Source organism: Lissotriton helveticus, chromosome 2_1 (assembly GCF_964261635.1).
Source record: "Lissotriton helveticus chromosome 2_1, aLisHel1.1, whole genome shotgun sequence".
In the NCBI taxonomy this organism is placed as follows: domain Eukaryota; kingdom Metazoa; phylum Chordata; class Amphibia; order Caudata; family Salamandridae; genus Lissotriton; species Lissotriton helveticus.
The window spans coordinates 529,729,355-529,742,065 of record NC_136059.1 but is presented as its reverse complement, the minus strand read 5'-3'; positions in this window follow the sequence as shown (position 1 = coordinate 529,742,065).

Here is a 12,711-nt window from a genome sequence, read left to right as displayed (position 1 = left end):
CTCCTTCGCTGGAGCATCTGTGCGCATTAAAAATAATAATAACATAACATAACATAACAGATGGGTGGCGGGGATCAGGAGCGAGCAACACTGCACAGAGAACAGAAAGTCAAAGTACTGGAACGTAAAGTCAAGGAGATCCTGGAATGTCAAGGGGTTCTGCAATGGGAGAGTCACAAATCTCTCCACGATGAGCGTTCCACTGACCCCAAATCCTAACCCACTTCCTGGGTCTACCCCGGGAGACGTATACAATTTTTTCATGAAACATGCACCAGTCCATGTTCTCCTCCGAAGTCGAGATCAGTGGCGCCCTATGTGACCCCCAAAGTTGAGCGATGTCTCTTTTTGCAATCATACTGCCCAGTGTGACCCATTGAGTCTGAGCAACGGTGCAGTCATTCGGTTCCCAAATATTCAGCAGACAGCGTCGGGCCTCAGGAAATAGCCCGACGCCCGTCACCTCGCATCAACGCATGCACACGATTCCAGAAGGCCACCACCTCCGGGCACTCCCATATAATATGAAGGAAAGTAGCAAGCAAAACACATCCACGCCGGCATAACCCATCCACCGAATAACCCATATGTATCAACCGTGGACCCGTAACATAGACACGATGAAGAATCTTTAGCTGCACCAGTCGGAGACGTGCCGGAATAGCGACTTCCTTAGGGGAGGACACTACAGCCTGCCAGTCCTCATCGTCCAACTCCAGCCCGTCACCCGTCCACGCCTCACGCAGCTGTAGTAGGAGATCCGAACGGGTATTAATAAGTTTTTTGTATATGAGGGAAATAGTACTGTCAGGAACATGTCCATCCAGCACTCTATCCTCCAAAGGAGAAGACTCGGGAATCGAGGTATCAGTGGGGAAGACCGAGGTGAGCGCATGACGGATCTGAAGGTATCGGAAATATTCGCTATCATTCAGCGTATATTCCCGCTTTAACTCGTCAAAAGTCTTGACTCTATCGGTGGCCCAAAGATCACCCACTTTGCTGATACCGATAAGGTCCCACCGATCAAATCATTTTGAAGACCACAGACCGCCCAGCCTCTCAGCTGCATATAAAGGAGTCGCCCTAGTGAGTCTACCAGTCCAGCCCGTGGCCGATGTTGCGCTATCCCATACATGTATGGCCACCGCAGTGGGGCCAGTCAAACATCTCCTGTCAATCTTGGAGCAAAGCGCTCTATTATAATCGCCCCCCGGCAGCTGCCACCTGTCCATATCATAAGCGGGATTAGGGACAGGTCCATACATGGCGTGGTTGATAGCACTCAACTGGGATGCCCAATAATAGCGCCTGACATCCGGCAGAGCTATACCACCGTCATACCAAGGCAGAGTCAATTTCGCCAGCGCTATGCGTGGCCGTCCGTCCCAAACCAATTTCCTCTGGAGGCCCTCGATCTCACGGAAATAATCAGCTGGAACCAGATCCAGCGTGGTCTGAACGGCGTACAAGAATCGTGGAAGAGAGATCATTTTAAATAAGGCCGCCCTCCCCAAAGGGGAAAGAGGCAATTTACACCACGCTGCTACATCCGATCGAAGTCGGGCCAACGGGGGCTGTAGATTCCGCTCAAATCGGACTTTGGAGTCCAAAGAAACATAGATCCCCAAATACTTGAAACCGACACTGGAGATAGGTATAGGGCAGAAGCGAGGCAAAGAAGGTTGGCCACCCGCGAGTGGGTAAATACAGGATTTAGTCCAGTTGATAATCAGACCAGAATTCCTTCCGAAAGAGCTCAAGACATCAAACAGGACACCCAACGACTTACGGGGAGAAGTAAGGTACAATAGTATGTCATCGGCATAGAGCGACACGCGGTCCTCGAAGGTAGGGGACCACCGTATGCCCTTGAGCGAGGGCTCCCAACGGAGCCACTCAGCAAGGGGTTCGAGAGCGAGCGCGAAAAGGAGAGGCGACAAAGGGCAGCCCTGTCTCGTGCCACGCCCAAGGACAAAAGGAGCCGAGGCCCGTCCATTAACCACCACCTGAGCGAGCGGTTGTTCATATAAAAGTTTAACCCACCCGATAAACTTGGGACCAAAGCCGAATTTGGTGAGGGCAGCTTACAAATATGGCCATTCCACCGTATCGAAGGCCATCGAGGCGTCAAGGGAAACCAAGATGGCCGGGTCAGTAAGAGACCCCGCCCTCGCCAGGACACCATGGAGGCGTCGAAGATTGAGTGCCGTATTACGGTGGGGGATGAATCCGGACTGATCAGGGTGCACCAAATCGCCGATCACCGTGATCATGCGGCTCGCAAGAATTTTAGCAAGAACCTTGGGTTCTATGTTCAGAAGCGAGATCGGCCGATATGATGAACAGTGTTCCCGAGGCTTACCGTCGTTGTGGATGACCACAATGGACGCCAGTCTCTGATCTCGGGGAAGAAGCCCGAGATCTCGTGGCGCCAAAAACGATCGACGAAGGTATGGCGCCATTTTGTCGGGACACAACTTGTACAGCTCAACTGGCAAACCGTTCGGGCCCGAAGCCTTACCCGAGCGAAGTGCACGGATAGCGAGCGCTACTTCATCGGTAGAAAAATCCGCCTCCATAAGCTCCCTATCCGAGTCCGACAGACTAGGCAATGTAATATCACGGAGCAACAGGTGCGAGTCCTCCTCAGGTCTATCCGAGACCGGCGAATACACCTTCCGAAAGTGCTGGGAAAAGACCTCAACTATCTCGATCGGGTCCACAACATGCACACCATCCATTCGCTCAATAACAGGCACCACACGATTCACCCTATCCCGTCTATCAAGCCAAGCCAGCAATTTCCCAGCCTTGTCACCCACATCATACAGGCGTCCCTGCTGTTCACGATGCATTGCCTTAGCCGCGTCGGTCACCAGAGCTCTGTATTCGAACTGTTTAAGCGCCAAGGAATGCAAGTTATCAGGCGTAATCACAGATTCCATACGTTCCTCCAATTCAGAAATATCAGTTTCAAGTCGTACCACCTCTACAGTTCTGCGCCTCCTGTCGCTGGCAATCAGAGAAAGAGTCTGACCTCGGATCACAGTCTTGTACGCCTCCCACAAAATAACAGGGAAGGATACTGACCCCTCATTCTCAACAAAGTAATGTTCCATACACTTAACCACTTCCTTACTAATGTCGTGGTTGCGGAGATGCCACGGATTAATAGGGGCGACACGACCCCCGGACTCCAGCCGCACATCAATATTAAGCCACAGTGGGGAGTGATCTGAGATCCCTCTTGCCAGGTGTCTAATTTCTCTCACGGATATCATCTGCGCTGCTGGTACAAGGATATAGTCAAGTCGCGAGAGACTACCGTGGGCCCCCGAGTGAAAGGTATACTGGAGCTGCCCAGGGTGTAGTTGCCTCCAACAGTCTGCTAATCCCAGGGTATCCATGAAATTTCCCAACCATAGCTGCGACTTGGGGAGGGTTCTACGTGGGCTGCGATCCTCCTCTCCACTGACAACCGAATTAAAATCCCCACCCACCACCAGCAAAACATCGGGGAGTCCCAGGACCACCCCTCCAAATCCGAGAATGTAGTGGACTGTAGACCAGGGGGAACATACACAGACAAAATGGAGATCGTCTTCCCCTCCCAGCGACCCACGACAGCAGCATAACGGCCCCTATCATCCAACACCTCGTCATCTACCTCGAGGGGGAGGGAATTCCTAACCAAGATACCCACCCACCTCGATCCAGTGGTAAATCCAGAGTGGGCCACCAAACGGTAGCCTCTTCTATTCAGTGCACGGCACGTATTGCCTACCAGATGCGTTTCCTGTAGTAGAACAGCATCAGGGGAGTGTCGTTTTAAATACTGTGAAACTATCCCCCGTTTTATTCTATCTCCGAGACCATTAACATTCCAGCTCAGCACCTGCAGCCCCCTACCCGCCATCCAAAACAGAAACCAACAGTCCCCCCTGCCACAAAGCAGGCACAAAGGATAAAATAGCAACCAAATCAGAGCCTCGAAACAAACAAACAAGAAAAGACCCACCCACCTCCCCCCAAAGAACCCTCAACACACAACCCCCCACCCTGCACCCCTGCGGTAGACTAGAAAGCCACCCCAACTTGCAGTGTGCCTGTCGCCACATTAAACTAACCTACAAGAAGAGAGAGAAAAATGTCCCCTGAGGAGGAAGAGTCCCGAATCCCCCCACCCCTGGGTATCCACAACGTATAAAACAGAACTATCACAGAGCCACTGCAAAGCGTCCAATAATGGCTCATCGGTACCGACTCACTGATCCTGTTCTTCCATGCCATCTTCGGCACCTCTCGAACTCTCCGAGGTAGTGTGTTGCATCGGCAAGGAGTCTAGCCAGTCACTAGCTACTTCAGGACGATCAAAGAAAAATGTACGGTCATTATACACAATCCTCAGGCGAGCCGGAAAAAGCATGGCATACTTCGGTTCCATATCTCTGAGGCGTTGCTTCACCCCCGTAAAGGCCATACGCTGCTTCTGCACCTCCTGAGTGAAATCCGTATAGAAACTGACCGACACATTTTCAAACTTGGTAGGACCATTAGTACGGGAGGCCTGCAGGATAGCGTCTCAGTCACGGAAGTTAAAAATCCTGGCTATGATAGGCCTCGGAGCGGCCCCGAGCTTGGGCTTCCCACTTGGAATCCTATGAGCACGCTCCACCGCAAAAAGTTTACTAAGGCCCTTCGGTGTCAAATAGTTTTGGATAAGGTCCTCTACCAAAAGGTCCGTTGGCACATCCGTAGAAGTCTCCGGAACACCTATAATGCGAACATTATTGCGTCTGACTCGGCTCTCAAAATCATCCAGCCGACAGGCAAACGAGTCTCTGGCCACGCGAAGATCGCGGACCTCGGCCTGAAGATGCGACACATCTGTAATCAAGCTTGCTGTCTTTACATCCAGAGATTTGACCCGTTCGTTGGTTTTCCCCAGGTCCGTCCTGATAAGGTTGACCTCAATCGCAACCGTATACAATTTAATGGCTAGCGTTTCGTATTGCTGACCCATCGATGTCTGGATATTGGCAATAGCGCCCATGGCATCCATCAAAGTCGGCTCCTCATGCGCAGGAGGACCGTCGACAGCGTCTACGAGGGCCTTGCTCGGACCACCCGGGGATCCTTTCGGGCGAGTAAAGCGTTCAATAGTCTGGGTCTGAGCGGCTCCCCCTCTATTCGGGCCTCTGGTGTTGCGCCTCTCAGCGTCCGGCTTGCCTGCCATGGTGATCGACGAGCTCCGAAGGGTCCTCCGAGATCTGGGAAGAATGAATCACTCTGTGGCAAGCGCAGTAAAGCGAGAAGTCGAGGAACGACAGCCAGAGGAGAAAAGGCAACCAAGCCAGGGCAGCAGTATCAAACAGCGATGAGTCGACACCAATGATGACCGAAATCGAAACCGAAAGTGCCACAGGGGCAACGGAGGCGTCCCTCCTGCCGTTGTTGTTCGATTACCACCTGGGCACCTCGGGAACTAAAACCCGCGTACTCTCGTCACCGTAGGCCTCAAATTACAGGGTGTAGCAAGTCCAGTTCCCGGCGGCCAAATCAAATTCTGAGAAAAGCTTTCAATATCAGCAGGGCATCAGCATGAAATACCCGTCGACCAATTCAGGATTAATGCCAGGATAGATGTGGGTGGCGGAAGGGGTCTCGGGAGCACTCTGCTCACGTGTCCATTTTGGATCCGCGCGTAGCTCCTCCTCCTCGAGTAGTAATTTTAATACTTGAGTATTAATTTTAAGAAAAGTTTCGTATTTCTTTGAATTAACGTTTAATTTTTATTTACATTTTAAAACACTTCCCCACCCTAAACCCCTAATTTCCCTACATCCCGTGCCAGGTTTTATTTTACAAAAAAAAAACCAAAAAACGTATTTTATGCGTTGTAAAAGTATGCGTTGTAATTGAATTTGTTGTAATAGCATTTTCCTACTAATAACTCTATTTCGCGTTGTAACAGTATTCGTTTTAAAAACATGCGTTGTAAAAGTATTTGCGTTGTAAAAAATGCATTGTAAATACATGCGTTGTAATAGTATGCGTTGTAACGTCATACATCCTAAATCACCCAGCATGAGGAGATGTAGCAAAGTCAACTGGTGGGACACACTCTCATCATCTGCTGCTGGTAGTTCTGTTACATGCCTAGACGGCGCATGTGACAGTGTCTATTTCAACCCGGGTGTGCCAGGCAAGCAGATATCATGTGGTGGATAGCTGGTTCGGGCCAACGATGGAGTCCTTCATGGCCAGATGTGGTTGGAATGGGGTGGATGTATCCAGAAGTGCACATATTGCACTTGTGCGCAGAAATATTATAGTCCCATCTCTATGGCACACAGTCTACCTTGTTCAAAGGGAAGAGTTAGCTGCCAGCCCAAGTCAGAGTTACTAACTGTGTGTGGATTTGTTTGAAGAAGTATGCAGTTAGTGGCAGGGGAATATTAAAGAATAGATAGGGGAATTACAGAAGACAAGGAAAGGGGTCTTGAGCTTGCTATTAATGGGCAGCCTGGTGCACAGAAGTGTGTAGAGTAGTTTGACCCTACCAATGAAGGTGGGGCATGTCCTGAGGTCTAGGCGTTCCAGCAGTGCAATAGAAAGGGCACTCCAAGGAGTCGAACACCTTGGTTACATCAAGCAAGTGGACTGCCGCCTTGCCGTGAGGATTTATGGAGTACATGAGTGCAAATAGTGTACGGAGGTTCTGAGAAGTATTTCGCCCAGGCCCAAAGCTCAATTCGTCCAGACAGATGGTTAGCAGTAGCATAAGGTGAGTCGCAAGTAATTTAGCGAGAATTTTATTATCCACATTAATCATTGAGAGAGTGCAATAGGAGTCCTAATGGTTGTCCCATGCTTTAGAATGGTGACGATAACTGCCTCACGCAATGTAGGGAGCCTCATAATATTCTTCCAACTTTAGAGACTCATCATATTCCGCCAAGAGGTGAGGGGCAAGAATCTGGGCATACTCTTTTAAAAAGTGGCGTCCAGACCATTCAGTCCTGGTGATTTATACGTAGGCATGCTCTGAATCGCCTGTAATATGCCTTCAGCTGAGAACGAGACATCAAGATACTGCTGAGACACATGTTCAAGCCAGAGGAACTGAATAGAGTCCAAGAACTCATCTAATTGGGCTGGGTCACGAGCAAACTTGGAGGTGTAGAGGCCAGTGTAAAAGTTTGGTCTAGTGTGCTTAAGGCCCTCAGAGAGGGGAACCTGACCATCGTAAAGTATCTCTCGGATATGGTCACTGGCCCAGGGCTGATGCAGCAGTTTGGCCAGCATCCACTCGTCCTGTCCCCCTCCCTGTAGCGTCGGGCCACAGCCTTTTTGCCAATATAGTGTGTCTCTCGTAGGTCCTCCTCCTCATACTTGCCAAGCTTCCACTTGATTGAGGTGAGGACTTCCAAATCCCTAGAGAGGAAGAAGGCAAGCTCGAGGGCTTGAATATCAAATTCAAGCTTAGCGCGGTGAATTCAAATCGCTTTCAGCACCCCAGCTTGCTTAGCTATGCACACACCCAGAATGTAGGCCTTGGAAGCCTCCCGGAGTGTTGAAGCAGGGGACACAGATTGTGAGCTGAGGGAAAAATATTCTACAATACTCGATCAAATGTCGTCTTGGAATATCCAGTCGTGGAAAGCATTGGTTGGGAGTCCCCACGCGAAGAAATGGTTCCGCATGTCGAAATTGTGACTTCAAGGAGGTTAGGGGCGAGCTTCGAAAGTGTCCTTGGGAGATTCATTGGTCCTGAGGTAGGGAACTACTAGTGAATTCTAGACCAGGTGTTATGTGAGGCATCAATGCAAGTGCCCTCTCTGTCCGTGGTTGGGCGCACCGCCACAGGTCAATAAGCCCCATGTCCTCTATTGTAAGACTTAGTTGAGCAACTACTCCTGTACCACCTCGTGTCGCTTGATCAGTCCTGGTGAGGGTCAATCACCATGTTAATATTCCGGGCTATCAGTGTTAGGCCCATAGACTGCCACCAACAAGAGAGACCTGCCCTTGAGTTTGCCATGCAGGATGATATACCTACCTTGCATGTCGCACATGGACATGTTTGTGTGCCCTTACGGACGAGAATGGCGACTCCAGGAACATAGTTAAAGTATAATACTGCATTTGTCACTGTGAGCCGATCAGCACATAGTCAGGGATGCGAGGGCCTAGTGAGAGGGAGTTCCTGCAAATAAAAATATCAATGTGGTGTCGGCATTGGTAAGCGTGCCCTAGCCGAGCCTCATGCTGACCATCCAATCCACGTAAGTTCCAGGTCACGCATCTTAGGGTAGTCATGGCAGCCTACAGGATGAGAGCACTGGGTGTAAGGCTTGTGCGAGGGGCGCTGGAAGCTGCAGGGGATGACAGGCAAACCATAGCTCCAGGTAGGAACAAGGTAAGAAAGTATGTATGAATGCATGCCCCAGGGCACCAGGAGGTCTAGCGTATAGCACAGGAAGTCCAAGTTGGGTGGCCAAGACTGAGAGCAAACATAAAATAGTGGGGTTCATGGTCAATGTGGAAATATTGTATCTGGGGGCCAGGTCAAGATGGTCACAGGCAGTAAGTAGCAATACATAGCCTCAGTAATCTACAGCCAAGCCTCATTGCATGCAGGTCAAGTCAATGTGAGTACAGCTTAATGCCACTTTTAGTGGATCGGGGCTGGTTGCAAACATTCTGGAGAATATCAGAGCCACCGTAGGGTCAGTGAAAAGGTGAGTTTTGCCACCGAATGAGGCATGCAATTTGGCAGAAAAAATGAATGAATAATGTGCCTCAGCCATGTGTCATAGGTGTTTAGCTGGTAGAAATTCAGGCGGGCCATTTGTACAGATATTGTGAAGTTTGAGCAGAACAAAAGTTAATTGCCTTGGTATTGTTTTGGGGTTCCCCAGCCAGTCTCAAGACACTGTCTCTCTCTTTGTAGCTGAGGAGGCTTGCCACTATAGGTCATGCCAGAGTCCTTGGAGGTGGTTAAGGGCTCAGAGAGTGGTGGGCATGCTTGAGTGCAAACAGTGAGGACAGAGCATTGCCGAACAGGGAGCGGAGCAACTCTTCAACATAGGTTTCAATTCTGTCCATAGCTGTTGATTCTGGGACCTTAAGTTTTCGGGGTGCGGGGCTATTCCATTAGGATGGAGCCTGCAAGTCCTCATTTTTGTTTTTTATTATCTCCAGTGTAGTTTCCATCCTCAAAGGTGCTCGTTGGTGGCTATATGAGTGTCCTCTACCTTCAAGACGCATGTCTTGACCTGGTCAATGCATCTGCCGTGCTTGTCCAAACGCATAGTTAGCTTATCGATTTTGGAGTCTATGGAACTGAGGGTATGCTTGAGCTTCATGAAAATATCCTTTATGCCTTGGTCGAGCTGGGAGGAGGCCTCCTCGGCGGCCTATAGGCCCAGAGTCTACAGAGGTGTATCCACTTCAGTCACAGCTTGGTGGGTCTGAAAAGATCATTTTGACTGTCTACCGTCCTGTTTACCCATTGCGAATTGGATGGGGGGGTGGGGGGGCAGAAGATCTATTGTCTTCAACTGGAGCAAGCTGGGTCCTGCCACACACCTATGTCCAGGAGACACGAGATCTGAATTCAACCACAGCGCTCAGCGAGTCAGCCCAGACATTGCTCCAGCTCTCCCTTTGGCCAGCCGGTGTCAGGGGCATCTCTTTCTTCACTTATGCAATGTTCTGAATGGGGGGCCATCCTAGTTAGCATCAAAGGGGGCCACCACATCCCCCCAGCTGCATGACCATGATCACGGTTCAGGTGACAGTGGGAAACAACAGGCCAACGACCCCAGAGGACCCTAGGACGCCAGCAGCCCCCACTGGGGCACAGCACCCCACAAGGGCAACAGACAGCCCCAGACCTGCTGATGACACACCCAAGGAAAGAGGGTCCACGGGACATGGTCTGGCAGCGACAGGTGTCACATTTCAGGTGGTGAGTGGGTGGGCACAGGGTTCAGCAGCAGGATGCCTCAAGGATCCTCTGGCCTAGGTAGGCCGCATTATCTCAGCAGATAAGCCTCCTTCCACCAGCTACAGGCATGCTCCCAAGACAGCCCAGTCTTCTACCAGCCGGACAAGAGTGCCCTCCGAGTACAGCTGCTGAGTATTTGAGGGCTATGGAGGGCATATGGAGGATTTTAATAAATTGTCATCTCATCTGGCAGAACTGTGTTAAGCAGCGGCCATCCTACTGAGCGGCTCTCTGGCACCCCAGACACTTACAAATCTTGATGATTATGAAATATGTGTTTGCCTGCCTCTCAAGTGAGGAAACACTAATGAATCTAAGGTGCCCTCAACCCACAACACAAATACAAGAGTTCATTTCACGATCACTTACAGAAAAAACAATTACATTTATTACAAAAGTTAAAATAAGTAATTGAATATTTGGTGTATCAGTTTTCTAAGCAAATACACTTTAAGCCTCATGTAGGATTTGGCAGCAGGGCCAGTGAAAATATAGCCCAGATGGGCCTACTGCCCAATGTGAGCCAATTGTTGGCAATGGGGCCCACAACACTTATTTCTTTGGGGGTTGACACATATTTTTACTCATCAGACATTTAGTGAGAGGGAAAGCCTCACAAAGGGGAAATAAGTAATAAGAGAAAAAAGGAAGAAAACGCCACAGAGGGTGAAAGCAGGAACCTGCAAGAGTGCGATAAAGGGACAGAGGGGCATGAGGTAGAATCAAAACTAGCAGCCTTAGCATCTGGCATGCCGACATTCAATAGCAATGACCTCGGGATTCAGAGTGGGGCATTGGGCACCACACACATTAAGGACTGGATGGGCCATTGCCAAGGGCCATGAGCCAAGCACTATCATGGGGACTTTGATCTGCAGATCTGTGTGACAGAAGGCATGCAAACATCACTGGAATTTTTCATAGATAAGGCGAGCACACAGCGAGAATGGGACTGAACTGGAGGAGAGGCAGTGCGCCAGTTAGTGACTGTAATTACAGATAACTGCCTTGGAAGTGCTACCTTCTTAATTTGGCATGTTCTTTGGCTTTGTGCAATTTCTGGCTCTGTCAAGGTAAGTCATCCAGAAAGGGGTAGAGAGGATGCCAGAGGAAACATGCACAGGTCATTGCACAAATCAGTGCATCAGGTGCTGTGTTGTTGGCAGAGTATGATGTTTTCAGGGACATAGCTACCATAGGTTCCGCAGGTGAAGTGACACATGGTTCGAGGATTTGAGTTGGCCTTTTTACCTCAATAAAGGCTATCTATTACAATGCAAGGAGGGAGCAAGTGGGCCTTTTCGTGCTTCCTTTAGTGCCTATTCCACTCTGGCTACACCATGTAGAGTTAATAATAGTAAATCAAATTACACAATATTCCCTATTGTTTTTTTTTTTATTTATAAAGTTTTATATAGCGCGAACTTGATCCCGAAGGATATCAGAGCGCTTTACAATTTGAGGCAAAGGTAACAAATCAGAACATTAGTATAACATGGGGAATCTAATGGGTATTGAGGTGTTTACTCCTCTCAAAATCGGAATGGTTGTTGTATTAAAAATACAAAGATAGCGCGAGGGCGATAGATAGATAGATAGATAGATAGATAGATAGATAGATAGATAGATAGATAGATAGATAGATAGATAGATAGATGTGATGCATATAGAATGAGGCCTACAGATAAAACAAGCATTGGCATAGCCAATAGGTATCGCCTTTGGGACCTTATAAGTGTTTAGCCAGAGCTATTGACTTTGTCTATGGCTTTAAGCTGTGCTGTACAGATGGGTGACACCTCCTTACTGGAATGCTTTTAAAGTGGGAGGGGGTTTGGGTCCCTTCCACCAGCGACACAAATGACTCTAGACGGCTGGAGGTCTTCCCTGCGGTGGATGGGATGGTGGGGGAAGTTGACTGAGGGGACACCGTTGTGTCGAAGTGACATGGTCACACAAGTCACCAAACTCAAGGGCTTTCAGATGGTATCTCCACTCTGGGAGAAATGATATGTGGGACTGTCCTGAAATCGTTTCAAGAGATACAAATTAAATACCGATTGCACTGTAACCAATTCCATGGCTACTTGTAGCTCTGTCATGCTAATATTCCATACCTTTGAGACCTTTCGGCCTTTCTGAAGCTCACCCCATTAGAAGGTAAACACCTCACGGCGACCACAAAATAGCAAATATTTACCTTACCTAATCACAAATAGTTCAAATGTGCTACCTGCTCTCAGAGTGGCCTGAGAGGCTGATCTTAATACCCTAGATCCAGACGATTGGACCAAGGCCCTGGATTGGACCGAGGCCCTGGGGGCGCATTGGAAGGAGGGGATTTTGGGCCGCCTCCTACTCATTCAGTTAAAATTCCTCCATAGAGTTAACTTCATGAGGCATCACTTATGACGCATGATTGCCCGATGCACCTCCAATGCAAAGCTGTGTGGAGTTGGGTGGGATTGGATAGTTTCTGGTGAGGAGTGGGGTCGTGTCTTGGGAGGGTTCACTCTTGGGACATTCCACTGAACCCAAAATGGATTCTTCTTAATTGTAAGGATGCTATAGGTGGAAATAGGTACACACAATTGATTTTGTTTCTGAGGCTTACCCTAGCAAAGAGGGATATTGCCAGATTGTGGAAGACCGAGGCTCCTCCATCTCTTGGAGTGTGGAAGAGGAGAATGGAT